At 38.6% G+C, this 15,925-nt stretch overlaps 1 protein-coding gene across 2 annotated transcripts in view; it reads right to left on the reverse strand.

Moving 5' to 3' along the window:
* LOC127654829 (beta-galactoside alpha-2,6-sialyltransferase 2-like) overlaps positions 1–14,823 on the reverse strand; it is an 85,958-nt gene extending 71,135 nt beyond the window's left edge. For both annotated transcript variants that reach the window (XM_052142293.1, XM_052142292.1), the window contains exon 1: positions 14,654–14,823. The gene's annotated coding sequence lies outside the window, so the exon portion shown is untranslated. The remainder of the gene's footprint in view (positions 1–14,653) is intronic.
* Positions 14,824–15,925: the final 1,102 nt, after the last annotated feature.

Genomic DNA, 15,925 nt, shown 5'->3' on the forward strand with positions numbered 1-15,925 from the left:
TATATATATATATATATATATATATATATATATATATATATATATATATATATAATAAATAATTTTAAAATATTTAAAGATAACTATGTATAATTAAATATTGATATAAATATGTATAATCATTATATATTGAGTTATTGTTATATGAGGGGCTTTTTCAGCAAATATTTGTATATGAGATTTAATGCGATTAATTAATCGGGACACCATGTAATTAATTAGATTAAAAAATGTTATCGATTGACAGCCCTATTAGTAATACATCTCAATCATGCACCTTTAACTTTTAAACCCTCACGCTTTTATTTTGACATTCTGAACTCTCCAGCAAGTCCTGTATGTGTGTCTGTTTGTAGGCAATTTCACAGTAGTTTCTAAATGCATATTATAAGTGAACCGATCTATTGAACATCTACATCCGAGATGTGGTTCTTTAGTAGCGCTCAAATATTGCGCACCACATGAAGGTAAAAAATAGCCATAAGTGTGTGTGTAAACAGAGAAGCGCCATTCACTGACATGCTGGAGCTGCGTGTGCATTTTATATATTTACTTATTAAACACAGCCTTTTGTGATTCACAGAGCAATCACATGTCTTCAAATGACTTCGAATAAAATGCATTAGTCATGGTAATGGTGTTTTTGTGGTTCTTTTATGTCATTTTATGAGCCTGACAGTAAGGAACATAACTAACACACAGTATCGGATTTGGAGCTGGCTCGTTGGGCCGATACCCAATCCATCAAAAAGCTTCAGTATTGGTGCATCCCTAACATTAACCCTCTGGGGTCTGAGGGTGTTTTTGGGCCCTGGATAATTTTGACATGCCTTGACCATTTGTGCTTTTTTCATTTGCTTAAAAACATATTAATGGATAAAGTATTATATTAATGGTTTTGAGTCTTTGATTTAACTTAAGCATTACAGAATATGAAAATGTTTTTGAAGTGATGCAAAACGTATTCACTTGTTCTGAATAACCTTATCTTTTGGCTTGCATTCCTGAAGTATCAAATAAAAAGATTAAATAAAGATGAGTACCTGTTATCTTTGAAGTATTTAATGCACTGAAGTTTTAAACTGCCTCACTTCCTACTTCCAAGTAAGAAAGTACACATCAAAGAAGTCAATATAATAATTTAAGCTTTAAGTTAGAATGATTATTTGTTTCTCTGGAAATCCGGATGTACATCAACATACGTACATCACTCCAAGTCCAGTAACTGTGAAGGTGCCGTGTCTTTGTTAATAGATTTGCCAACACAGTAGAGAAGTCATCTACGCCACTCTAATCAAATCTGTTTTTTGCACTGAAGAATATGCAATTACCTGATCATGCTACCAAAGATTGACCTCCTCATACCCAGCTCAGGGGTTTACAAGATTTCTATTAGACTCAATTACACTTGCTTTGTATACGTATACTTGAAATTCATTCAGCTTCCTCAAAAGCCAAAATCCCCCTGATTACAGCCTACCCAGATAAACTTACACTCCCCTTATGCTTGGAGGTCTGGCCCAGAACTTCAGTGTTTGCCTGTCATCTGAAATTACACTCCCTGTCTCCCCTGAGCCAGAGTCTGCCTGGTGTTATGCAGAGGCTGCCCCTGACACCTGAAAGCCCATTACACAGCACCACAGAGAACAGTGTAAAGCAGTGTAGCGCTGTCACATGCAGGTCTGTATGTGAGGCATCATCCCTCAGTCACAGTAATGGATGGCTCGGCAGCTTCATGCATTGCCGGCCACAGAAACACTGGGCTTGGAGGGCATTTCTTGCAGGTGTGAAAACATAAGATGCACAAAGCCAAATAAAAATATATCTGCAAGCAGCCATTACAGGGCCAAGCACCAGCATAGCAACCACTGCACAACACTAAACACAACCCAAAGATCTCACAGATCAAGCACAGATCACAGCGCACCAGGACGAATTTGAACTCATGACTTTCTGTTCTAGAGTTCAGTAAGCTACCACCTTCAGTGCTCGGCCGCTAATTTGTGAACTTGTAGGAATGTCAAAAGTACAAGTACTTAAGTATGAAGTCAATACTATTTAAACATACAACAAACATAGTAAATACGTTCTACTTTTCACTAAAGCAGTGGTTCCCAACTTGTGTGGTATAATGGTACTAACGAAATATCATAATACAAAAAAAAATTAAATGGTATGATATCATCTTGTTGTTAATTTCGGTATCATTTTAAAGTATGCTGACATTAGCAAAATGTAATATAATGTAATGTGAGAGTTTTGAGATTTAATCAGACCATTTGAAAAGAGTAATGAAATGGCCTCTATATGGCCAAGTGTGATCATTAAACAGCAGAAGGATGTAACTTAATAAAAACAAATTATATACAGTTACATGCGCAGCATGTCACAGTATGAATAAGATGTGCCTCTCTGTCCCGTCATCTACTTCATACACACAGGCACGCACACAAAAACACACACAAATGTAACACATACTACTAATGCTTGATTTTCAAGCAGTGTGTCCAATAGTATCCATCTGCAGAGCCACATCAGTGTGTTGTGTATAAATAGCTGTGAACTCTTAAATTAACTCTTTCTCCATTGCAGCTCGGCAGGGGCAGGGTCAGAAGGGTGGCAGCTGCCACCCTAAAAATGAGCTTTGCCACTTCACTAGCCACCCCAACTCAAAACCTGAATATTATATATATATATATATATATATATATATATATATATATATATATATATATATATATATACACACACTCACACACACACACATATTCATATATTCACATACACACACACATATTCATATATTCACATACATATATACACATACATACACACATTGGTGACCAAAAGTTTGTAATGATGTACAGATTTTGCCCTTATGGAAAGATATTGGTACTTATTGGAGGCATTCAACTGATCACAATGTATAGTCAGGACATTAATAATGTGAAAAATTACTATAACAAATTGAAAAAACTAAAAAAAAACTCCATATTATAAGTGAACCGAACTATTAAGCATCTACATCGGAGATGTTGTTCGTTTGTAACGCTCAATTATTGTGCATGCGTGAAGGCTAAAAATATTTAATATTTTTATTCACTTTAATTTAATTTTGTTTTTATGTAAGTTTGTCACCAAGTTAAGCTTACTGTTGTTGTTTGAACATTTGCCTGATTTTATGTATGTACACTTGAATGTAATGACACTGAACTGATTAAATCTTCAAACTACTTAAAAAATAAGCATTGCTGAAGTTCTTTGCTCTGCTGCCTATTCTAATTACCTCGCCTTGATTGCAGCTCTGATGTTTGCTTTTTTTAATTGTGAAAAACACCTACACACCCAAGATTGCTTAAAAAGTCTCAAATGTACATTTGTGTGACAATGTCAAAGCTAAACTGCTATGGCCTTTTGTGTTTAAAAGAGGATAAATGTATAAGAGCTGTTATGGTTATAAAAAAGAAAAACATTATCAGCTTCAACTACCAGTGCAATTTTCACTCGTTGCATAAAAATAGATAAATAAGTGCATTAAGGCAAAAGCCGGTCAGCACACTTTTTGCCCATTACCTTTTGCTCTGAATATAAACACCTTTTCTGGCATTCTGGTAACTTATTCATTATGTGCATGTGTTGTGCAAATGTCCGTTTATGTTTTGACAAAATAAATACATAAATAAATGTTAATTTCAAATCTTATTTAACAGGTTTTTCTGGCATTGTTTGGTTTTTAAGAATGAGCTGAATTTAAGTCAATCTAAGCGTATTGTTGGCATCCAAAATACATAAATATTGTCCATTATTGATTCAGTCACACCTGCACTGTGCATGCCTAGATGTTACTGTGGCAAACCAAAAGTAGGCTACAATATGTTAATGTTAGATGATAGTTGGAAAACAACGTATTAAACACAAATATTAGCAAACGATTTGAAAAAATGGGGGAAACTACAGCTCTGGAAAAAATCAAGAGACCACTCCAAATGTTCAGTTTCTCTGGATTTACCATTTATAGTTATGTGCTTTTATTCTATAAACCAGTGGTTCTCAAAGTGTGGGGCGCACCCGTGGGGGAGGGGAGACTGACTCATTTCAAATCACTTTCGCACATTCAACAAAAATAGTGGCAATACACGCAAGAACCAATGTACGCAATTTCTTCACCTCTGCCTTTTCTACGGCCTTGTTTAAACTTTCGGCATGCACCGCAGCGCAAACGGCACAAAGCATGTAGCAGTGTCAGTTGCGTTATCGATGCACTTATGTAAACAAAGACATCTCACGTGCGCCAGTTTTAAATGGGGGAAATTATTAATTAACACTAATATTATTGGTCGGTCCCTCACAAAACACGATCAATACATGCAAGAACCAAAATGCGCAATTCCATCACCTCTGCCTTGTTTAAACTTTCGGCAGGCACCACAGCGTGAACTGCACAAAGCATGTAGCAGTGACAGATGCATTCTCTATGCGCCTATGTAAACAAAGACGTCTCATTCGCGCCAGTTTCAAATATATTAAACTATAATATTTCGGTCAGTCTGTGCCTCAGACAACACTATAAAATGGCTTCAGAAAACTTGATATATATATATATATATATATATATATGGAACAAGAGTTCAGGATGACTTATATGGTGCTTTTGGAACTTGGACAGCCCATCACCGGCTGTGTCTCGTTTGGAAGGCAGCATGCTAGGTAGGGTGGCTGCAGTATACCGAGTGCCCTCCTTTAAATAAGCCTTGTTTAAACGAGATGGTCTTCATGGACAAACGGAAACGGAACAAGGTTGCCATGACAGCACGCCACTTTTAACAAGCGGGAGCGCATTGAGTAAGAAGGGAACAAAGTCCCACTGGAAGGGAATGTATGAGCTACATTTTAGGACAGTTATAATGAAATATAAAAGAAAATAGATTTTACAGGTGTACTTTTAGTCTAATACTTTATTTGTATTATGTATTAATATAATTACACATATTATATACTCTGCACCCATCTACTGAGGTACTTCAACTTGGGAATTAACATTACTTGCGTTTGAACATCATATTTACAGGCGTCATTGTTTTTAGACATTTCAATTGAAGCAAAGTATTGTGGATTATGAATACCCACAAAGGATACACCTCATGCATCCTCCGAATCCCCGTGAAAGGTCGCATTCGAAGGCTACTTTGAAGTGTCCAACTTGCTTTTCTGAAACAAGACAGCCTCGATGACGTATGCGGCCGAGAAATGCGACCTCCGGAGGACGCATCCTTCTCAACGAGACACAACCACCATCTTCTCATCCCTTAATCTCGTCGCTGACACGTGTACCTGTAACTTTTCTCAGCATTGGCCAGGATGGGCCAATCACAGTCATTTATTATTACAAGAAGTTTACTGGTGTTTAAAAATGCTTTTTTAGATACTACTGAAGCAGATTAACATTCACAGGAATGAATCCTTGCCATTATTATTATTACTTTAAATAACTATGCAGTCTCCATTGAGAAAAATAAACGTTCTGCTATTTAAATGCAGAAGGAGGATTCGGTTTGCAATGTGTTCATGCCCAGGGGTTTCTCCTGCAGCAGTATCACTTTTTATTTATTTATTTTTCCTTCTGTTTAATTTGTATGATTTTAAAGTGTATAGACAATGTTTTATGTATTTGTGTAATACAGAAAGTATAATAACAGAACAATGTTGGCATTGTGACAAATGTTATTCATTCAGTCTTCATAGTATTTTCAGGGTTCCCACTCTTTTCAAGCCACAATTTTCCAGGACATTTTATGCACCCAACAAGTGTAATATTTAAGCAAAAACATCCATGTAACACAGTTAAAGGATGGGCAAGGAGGAGGCGAGAACCGGCTTGTCAACATAAACAATATTTAATGAAAACTTAAACCAAAAGCATCAACATAAACACACATGACGGACATGCCCGTAATTCTCTCTCTCTCGAACATCTGTCACCGGCCGCCTTTATCCCTCGCGCGCCTCATCAGGCCGATTGGGGACCGGGCGCGCGATATTCCGACCCGGACCCGCCCCCCTCCACTCCACACTCCTCTCGGCGTTATCTCAGGCCGGGGTGCCTATCCCTGGGACGGGGTGTATCTTGTGTCCCGCGTGGTCATCCCCCGCCTTCCTCGCCCTGGGAGGAGACAGGAGGGGAAGAAAACAACAAAAAAATAGGCGAGGGAAAAGGCCAACACGGTGCGAAAGAGAGAGAGAGGAGAGAGAGAAAAAGCTCACTCACCGGTTCTCTGATGTACCGTCGCGTTGTCCTCGAACACTCCTCCACACTCAGGTGGACGACAGCCGCTCCAACCCTGGGCGAACCGGAGTGAAACCTTCGACCCCCAGTGGGCAGAACGCGCCTCTGCTTTTCTGGCAGTAAATGGGGACACTCCTCTGCCCCTGGCAGCGGCTCTACCGCTCCGGGCGGTCGGAGAGTTTCTTCCCTCCTCCACTCGCGGACGGCGGTCTCCCTCGACCCCTCCGCGTCTCTGGGGTCGGCAGGGCACTTCTCCGCCCCTGGCAGCGGCTCCCTCGCTCCAGGCGGGCGGGGTATCCAGTCCCCAATTGCCCCGCGGACGACGGACGTTCCCCGGATCCGGGAGGCCGGCTTATCAACATAAACAATATTTAATGAAAACTTAAACCAAAAGCATCAACATAAACACACACATGACGGACATGCCCGTAATTCTCTCTCTCTCGAACCATCGTCACCGGCCGCCTTTATCCCTCGCGCCTCATCAGGCCGATTGGGGAACGGGCGTGCGATATTCCAACCCGGCCCCGCCCCCCTTCGCTCCACAATCAAGCTTTTATTTTGCTGTTTCTGTGTGTTTTTGACAGAAGTTTCTAACCTCTGGAAAAGCAGTATGCTCCATTGCATAGTGTGATTATTAATCCCCGTAAAGCAGTAATTTAATTAAATAAATACATAGTCTGTATGTGTTCTCTGTCTCTGTCATTTCACACACACACAATCGTACACATGATGATCATGATGAGGAGTTTTCAGTGTATGAGTGGCCGGCTCTACACATTGAAGCGCACATCACTTCCAGATTACTTATTCAATTAAATCATACAATTGACGTTGCCATGACTATATTCCATGTTTTCTGCATACTACATGTTGTAACCGTGGAATAAGATGAATTCAATTGTTGAATTACTGAAAATTAATTCACATTCCAAGATGTTAAGGCCGAATCATAATGCTACGAACTGAGTGTGAATTTTTATTTATTCTTTTTTTTTTTTTTTTTTTAAATCAGTGGTCCGTCCGAATGTCATCATTGTCTAAAGTTTATATCTCACAGGGATGCAAACTAAAGAGGGTCCAAAAAGTTTAGGCAATCACTAATCTATTTATTTATTTTATAAGCTAAAAGAAAAATAAGCTAAAAGTACCAACTTAAGCTATTTTAAGGCTTCAGGGATAGAAAATTATCTGCAAAATTGTGTAGAATTAGCTTAAAAAAATAAAGGGTGTTTAGTGTGCCTTGTTTCGGTTTCAAAAATATGTTCAGATTCAAAAAATGATTAGTTTAGTGACCCCTTCTGGAGATGCCACTAGGTGGCAAAAAATGAAAGTCTAAATGTACTATGAGTGAGTCATTGAATCATTTGAAATGTTCACAACCGAAATCTGCCAAGAGACTTTATAGTGTTTAAGTATTATAAGAACAAAGCAGATCTACACTCACCTAAAGGATTATTAGGAACACCATACTAATACTGTGTTTGACCCCCTTTCGCCTTCAGAACTGCCTTAATTCTATGTGGCATTGATTCAACAAGGTGCTGAAAGCATTCTTTAGAAATGTTGGCCCATATTGATAGGATAGCATCTTGCAGTTGATGGAGATTTGTGGGATGCACATCCAGGGCATGAAGCTCCCGTTCCACCACATCCCAAGGATGCTCTATTGGGTTGAGATCTGGTGACTGTGGGGGCCATTTTAGTACAGTGAACTCATTGTCATGTTCAAGAAACCAATTTGAAATGATTCAAGCTTTGTGACATGGTGCATTATCCTGCCGGAAGTAGCCATCAGAGGATGGGTACATGGTGGCCATAAAGGGATGGACATGGTCAGAAACAATGCTCAGGTAGGCCGTGGCATTTAAACGATGCCCAATAGGCACTAAGGGGCCTAAAGTGTGCCAAGAAAACATCCCCCACACCATTACACCACCACCACCAGCCTGCACAGTGGTAACAAGGCATGATGGATCCATGTTCTCATTCGGTTTACGCCAAATTCTGACTCTACCATCTGAATGTCTCAACAGAAATCGAGACTCATCAGACCAGGCAACATTTTTCCAGTCTGCAACTGTCCAATTTTGGTGAGCTCTTGCAAATTGTAGCCTCTTTTTCCTATTTGTAGTGGAGATGAGTGGTACCCGGTGGGGTCTTCTGCTGTTGTAGCCCATCCGCCTCAAGGTTGTGTGTGTTGTGGCTTCACAAATGCTTTGCTGCATACCTCGGTTGTAACGAGTGGTTATTTCAGGCAAAGTTGCTCTTCTATCAGCTTGAATCAGTCGGCCCATTCTCCTCTGACCTCTAGCATCAACAAGGCATTTTCAGCCCACAGGACTGCCGCATACTGGATGTTTTTCCCTTTTCACACCATTCTTTGTAAACCCTAGAAATGGTTGTGCGTGAAAATCCCAGTAACTGAGCAGACTGTGAAATACTCAGACCGGCCCGTCTGGCACCAACAACCATGCCATGCTCAAAATTGCTTAAATCACCTTTCTTTCCCATTCTGACATTCAGTTTGGAGTTCAGGAGATTGTCTTGACCGGGACCACACCCCTAAATGCATTGAAGCAACTGCCATGTGATTGGTTGATTAGATAATTGCATTAATGAGAAATTGTACAGGTGTTCCTAATAATCCTTTAGGTGAGTGTATAACTTCCATTCAGTTTGTGAACGGCCGAGAATGACTTTACATCCAAAAAGGCAACAATAATAATGAGTATCAACAACGTCCTTACATTCTACATTATTAAAATTTGCATAGCTCCACTAAACATCAGTGTCAAGCGGCATTTTGTCCTCCACATCACGGTGCCTACACACTGACTAGAGTTTAAGCTGTGTCAGAGAATGCTGCAAATGCACTGATTTCAAAGAGGATGGTACGTCGGAGGAACGAAGAGAAATTATGAGACGTTCAACATCTGTTCATAATTTTCAACCATTTTTAAATATTTAATGTAGCTTTGTACTCTCAAAGACATCATTTGTGAGGCAAAACGTGTGTGAAAAACACTTAGTGAGAAGTTGGAGCCGAGGTTGTGCTGACGCATCACTTCATAGACTTGTATTCGCCACCACTGACACAGGTCATGTGAAATCCCCTCAACGTGTAGAAACATTGTTTACTTTTACACATTAATAGCCCTTCCGCACTTTTCTCCATGATGAACAAGGTAGACTCACATGTCAGTGCAGAAGTAAACAAACAACATGCCCCTCTCATTCAGTTGGTCGGTACAGTATCAGGTCATTCAGTTTGTTTATCAATGAGTAGTAGTAGTGATGTGTCGTTCGCAAACAAGTCGGCTGTAAGAGCCAGCTCTTGTAGGTGAACGTTGGGAGCCGGCTCGCATATCAGAAGAGCCGAATCCATTTATAAAAAATTTACAAAATTAAGATATGAATAATCAAAAGATTTAAATAAGCACAGTATAGAATTTGCCAAAACAAAATCTCATATAAAGCCAGTTCTATGCACAACCTACACTGGCATATGCAAACTGTGCACCATGATAATTTAATTAGAATTAACACTAATCATAGTCAAACTATCGCAAACTGTTTGACTTGAAAAAATACTAAAAATTATAATTTTTATTTTTTTTAAAGAGTCGTTTGGGAGCCAAAAGAGCCAGCACTTTTTGGTGAGCTGAGGCGAACAAACCAGCTCACTGAAAAGAGCCGGAATGCCCCTACTTACTTGGCATGCGCCTCTGAAGGCACGCGATTGGTCGTAGCTGTAACCAGTCAAGATATGTGCCTCGGTTGCACCACGATGGGCTGCTGCTGTAATCAATCATGAGGGTGTAGCACCCTTAACTGATGTTGTTTCACAATGTGCAGCTGCCAGAAGTGAAAAAACGATACAAATGTGTGTATTTGACTCCTAGGCAGATTGTTACATTGTTTTATGTTTGTAACAGAAACCTTGCTAGCAACACAGTCAAATGCTTATATTAATATTTTCCAGGACAAATCATTAATTTTCCATGACTTTTCCATGACTGGAACACTGTATTGCAAAATTCCAGGTTTTCCAGGATGCATGGGAACCCTGATATTTATATAAAATGTATTACGTTATATGAAGATGAAAGAAAATGCTGTTAATCTTGTCCAGTTTGATCACTATTCATGCAAAAGTTTTTGTTGTTTCAAACGGGGGAGTGACCAAATAAATTTGAGAACCACTATAAACTACTGACAATATTTCTCCCAAATTCCAAATAAAAATATTGTAATTTAGAGTATTTATTTGCAGAAAAGTACAACTGGTCAAAATAAATAAATAAGATGCAGTGTTTTCACACCTCGAATAATGCAAAGAAAACAAGTTTATATTAATTTTAAAACACAATACTAATGCTTTCATGCGTCTTTTACATTATTGTTGGGTGCATTTATGCTACTCCTAGTGCAAAAATACAAGCAGGAATTCAACAGACACTGGAATGGAATAGCTGCCATACATGTGGAGATGCTGATTTAAGAAATATTTGAGTCTCTTATTTTTTCCAGAGCTGTAATTAAATGGCAGCAGTGCTCCATTTACCCCTCTTTCTTTCCCTTTTTATTGCCATGCCAGCTTCTATGGCTATATTCATGGTGAGAGGCAGTTATTCAAGAGTAAATCTAAAAAAATCTGTGTTTAAGATTTATTTTTTTCTAAAAACCTTAAATCCAAATTAGGATTTACTTGGTTAAAAACCTTTTCAAAAGTGTCAACAGAATAATACAGGTTCCTCAAGTGCAGAAGCATTACAGTCCAGTAAGACATGTTTAATGGATAGTGGGCTCTGACAGGATGGGCACTTTGGTGAATTTTCTCCAGATAGTAAAAATGTATGTCTGAGCCTTGCGTGTCCTATCCGGCATCGAGTGCAAGTAACTTGATCACAACAATTATTAAAAAGGAATGCATGTCTTGTCCCAACAAGAGGATTTATTTCCCATACTTTGTTGGTTAAACATTGACTCATTCTGACTGCCATTTTTTTTTGTGTGGTATGTTTAATGTTGGTTTTAGGTCTGTGAATGGAATAGAGCATTTACTGGTTCTGACGTTAATGCTTCTTTGGCAGCTCAATCTGCTTGTGCATTTCCAGAGATTCCCGAGTGGCCAGGTACCCAGCAGAAAATAACACTAAAATTTATTACACACTATAAATGTCTAAATGGACACGATCATTGAACAGGGACTGCAAGATGCAGTGATGGTCAATGAGCCAATAATTCAATGTCTGAAAGCCATAGTGGCCTGGTGGACAGATAATGCAGCCTGTATGTGTCATGTTTCATTGTAAAACTGAACTTTAACAACACCCCCAGCATCGACTCAAAATGTATTCATATGTAGATAGTTTCCCTTCTCTGAGCCCATTAAAAGTTGGCATTACATTATGTTCTGGCATATGGATATGGTCCGTGTAAATGCAAGAGTTCCTTTGATCTTTTTTAAACTTTTATTAAAGGGATAGTTCACCCAAAAATTTAAATTCTCTAAGTAAATCTATATCTTCAAAAGCTACAGAATATGAGTGTGGCAGGGCGGAGGGCTGGGCCGGGTCTGACACCCGGTCCCTTATCAGGCTAATCAAGCCTCCGAGAGGGATAAAGGCTGACTACGGACGATGGTGAGGGAGAGAGATCGTTTACGGACATGTCCATTATGTGTGTGTTTTGTCTTTTAAGTTTCTCATTAAAATATTGTTAATATCGCCAGGACGGTCCTCGCCTCCTCCTTTCCATTGAACTGCTTTATAATGAGAGATGTGGGTGAGACACAAATCAAAATCCTTTGTTTATTTTCACTTTTACATCTGAAAGTCACATGCGGTGCCCGTTTAGTTTCACTTTCACATCTGAAAGTGAAGATTTACAGTAAAAAGGACTTAAATATTGTTCTGTTTCTTACCCACACCCATCATATCACTGAAGATATAGATTTAACCAATGGTGTCAGATGGATTACTTTTATGTTTCCTTTATGTGATTTTGGTCACCAAAATCAAATAAAATCAGATCTGGTCACCATTTGATCACTTGGACCTACACAGCTAAAATATCCCTCTAAAATGTTTGTTTGTGTTCATCAGAAGCCAGTCATCTGGGATGGCATGAGTGTGAGTACATAAAAAAAATGTTTTGGGTGAACAATCCCTTTAACTGCATTGATCACTGATAACCTGTTTAAACAGGACACTGGTCATTTTAACAACCATTACTCTAAGAGCAATGTTCCGAATTACCCTTAATGCCTTTTGCATACATTTTCATTTGTTTATATTGGAATTGCAATCTGAACTTTACATAATCCATTCTTTTTTTTATAATGTTTCAGTGTAACAAACAGAGCAGTCATTACTAACAGTTTATTTTAACGGATTAACCAGTAACGAAGAGGATACTGTACATACACTGCCCAAATCATCAAGATCACAAAGCATCAACAAAAACTCAAACTGCATCCAGTGTAAATGCCTGAAACAAAATAGATGTACACTTTAATACTTAATACATTTATCTTAATTTACATGCATTGCTTTACAGGCAGAACGGACACGTTTGCAGTGTGTGTATGTGGGTGTGTTTGTTTGACACAATATAGTGTTTGTGTTAGGTCTTCGTCTTCTGCTACAGCATTGTTTTAAACCACATCTAGTCTCTAGTCAGTGTTACCAATTAGAGCAGAACATTTAAATCATCCAAAGGGTGTTTGACTTTTCTTAAATGAGTTCATATAGTCTAGTAAAAAAAAAAAAAAACAAATACAGATGTATAATTTGTCAAAATTATGAACAATTTAGAACAGCACACTACATTGTAAATGCAAACTAATTTAAGCAAAGTATAGTCAAACCTATGGGTGGGTTCAACATATCCCGCATGTGTAGCAGAATTTTCCAATTCCAGAAAAGGTCCTCTTGTTCTTTAGAATTCATTTGGATTGAGTGTCACAGTGCTTGTTGTTCTTGTCATACTGGAAAATTGCCTAGATTCACCCACTATCCCACATACGCACATAAACTTGGACACTTATACTTGAGCAACTCCAATAGTCTTCTACTGTTCTTAACATAATTATAATAAAAACAATAATATAATACAACTACATCCTAAACATATCGCTTACAGACATCTTTTAACACTAAATATTTGAATTAAGACATTAATTAGAGAAGTCCATCCTCACAAGTCAATCTTAAAGGAATGTTCCAAGTTCAATACAAGTTAATCACAAAGTTGATTACTACAGAAAATATTTTACTCGTGCCTTATAATTAAAAAATCGCGATTTCAGTAAGGCACTTATTATGGAAGTGAATGGGGCTGGTCCAAAAACATTAAAATACACACAGTTTCTAAAGTAATGTCAGAAGATGTAAGCATACATGATAACATGATTTTAGTGTGATCTATATAAATCGCTTACAGCGCAGTTTAGTCATCATGGCAACGAAAATGTATAAAATTTATATTGGATATAAATTTACACTGATAAGATTGACAAGCTATTTTATCACACTAAAATCATGTTAACACATATCATATTTACATCTTGTGGTTATACTTTTGAAACAGTATTTTAACGTTTACAGATTGGCCCCCTCCAATGGTAAGTGCCTTGCAGTAACCAGGTATTTTGACTGTCGACTGAGTTTAACTTGTATTGAATCTGGAATTCCTGTAAGTGGTTTTCATTTAGTTTCAATTTGGCAAGTACACACGCACGTCTGGCTCAAACAAGGCTTTAATCTGGGGAAGAAAAAAAAACAAAGCCTATTCGTTTTAAAACGTTCAGACATGTATTTAACTAGCAAATCTTCTCCCCAACCTGCTCACCTGGTGAACAGAGGGCTCTTGCATACCCTTTATACGCCATAAGACTACATCCCGCGTCAAGGCTGTTTTAATGTATAACATTTAACTTCAGCATGCATAGCAAATGAAGTATCAGTGAATGCAGAGGGGCAGGGATCTAGAGCACACTGCACTCAACACAGCGTTTGTTTTTAACACCAGCGCGATTTAAAAAGCAAGAGCACTGGAAAATGTTGTGTATCCTTCAAATTAAATGCAACCAGCCACTGCAGAGCAGAATCACGAGCTCAAATGGTTTAATATTGAGTCTGTTTTGGTACATTGTCTCAGATTGTGTGATAAACAACCACTCCACGGAGACTACAGAGCAACGTGGACAACATGATGGCGCTTTAATATTTGCTGTAGAATACAAACACGCAAATACATTAATAAACGTGAGCTCATTATATAGTGGTCGCCGTAACTCAAGGCTAATTGAATCTTACGAAAACACAACGGTCTTTATATAACGGAATCAGAAGCGCGGCTTACCTGTGAAATCAGCCAGCTTTCATTGTTCTTTTGAGAGACTAAAATATTCCTCTCGATCCCTTCCAACCGCTACTGTTTAAGTTGCTTTGATCTGAAGCGGGTTCAGTGGTGATGTTCCGTTGGTAACGGACGAACGTATACTCTGTTCATTCCCTAAGCTCTCACTGTGATTTCTCGGATGTGTTTTTTGTTGGGAGGGGGGAGGAGCCTCAGAGCTGATTCTGTACACAGACCGCTTGATTGGCAGGTAGCGGCGCTCTTCCAGTCTCAGGCCCTCTATCGGATTAGCAAGATACCGAAACAATATCGCAACACATCGGATAAATCCAATAGAGGGGCCCTAAGGTTGGCATGGAGATACCTCGTCTAGTTGTCTTGTGTAGTCTTTTAACACATACAGTATACCCTGATAGCACACGTACATCACCTATACCTATATTTGATGTGTGTGTTTACATCTGGAAGGCTGTTTGCTCATTTGCAATATGTCTAAAAGACGTATCCTCTCAGATGTCACCAACTCTTCTCTTTCTCACACTCGTGCTCCTGCCAATGTTCCACTAATTTTCCTCCATTTCTTTGGTCCAATGAGACTTTCTTGATACTGCAGCCATGTTAGTTTATGTTCTTTTGCAGGTACTCCTCACACTGAAAGTTCCCATGCCGTGTTTCTTGCTCTCTCATTGGCTGCAGGTCAACGCTGCAGTTGTATTCAGTCAAAACATATTTAATATTGCGTGATATTGAATCGCAGACAGGTCCAGATATTTAACATGCTAAATATCTCGCTGATATCGGCACTTCTCTCAGATTGCATCTTTGATAGTTAATATAGTGCGTTCGTTGCTCAAGGGAGCGAGCTCTGATTTGCCTATGATTTCAGGCTTTTGTCGGTGATCTCCACAAAACTGTCGGAGAGTGAAAATCGGGCCTAAAATCCTGTAGTTTAAATTCGACATAAGAAATTCAGTAGATGTTGAGACGTTTATGATTAAGAATGTTTGTAAATCAGATTTTTTTAAAGATGTTATTTAGAATGTGATGCTTTCCAGATGAAAACAGACATCACAGAGATGTATGTATGCTATCTAGAATTTGTGAGAAAGCATTTAAGCCTGAAACATACTCTCGATTTCGTGCATTGTTGCATTTCGGAATGCGTCAGACAGCAATAGGCCTTTTTCACAGACTGTGAGGATGCGCTTCTGCTTTATTTATCACGTAAATCGTGCAAAATTGTTTCTATTATACATTTTTTAAATATTGAGTGTA

This window comes from Xyrauchen texanus, chromosome 14, assembly GCF_025860055.1.
Source record: "Xyrauchen texanus isolate HMW12.3.18 chromosome 14, RBS_HiC_50CHRs, whole genome shotgun sequence".
NCBI classification, from domain to species: domain Eukaryota; kingdom Metazoa; phylum Chordata; class Actinopteri; order Cypriniformes; family Catostomidae; genus Xyrauchen; species Xyrauchen texanus.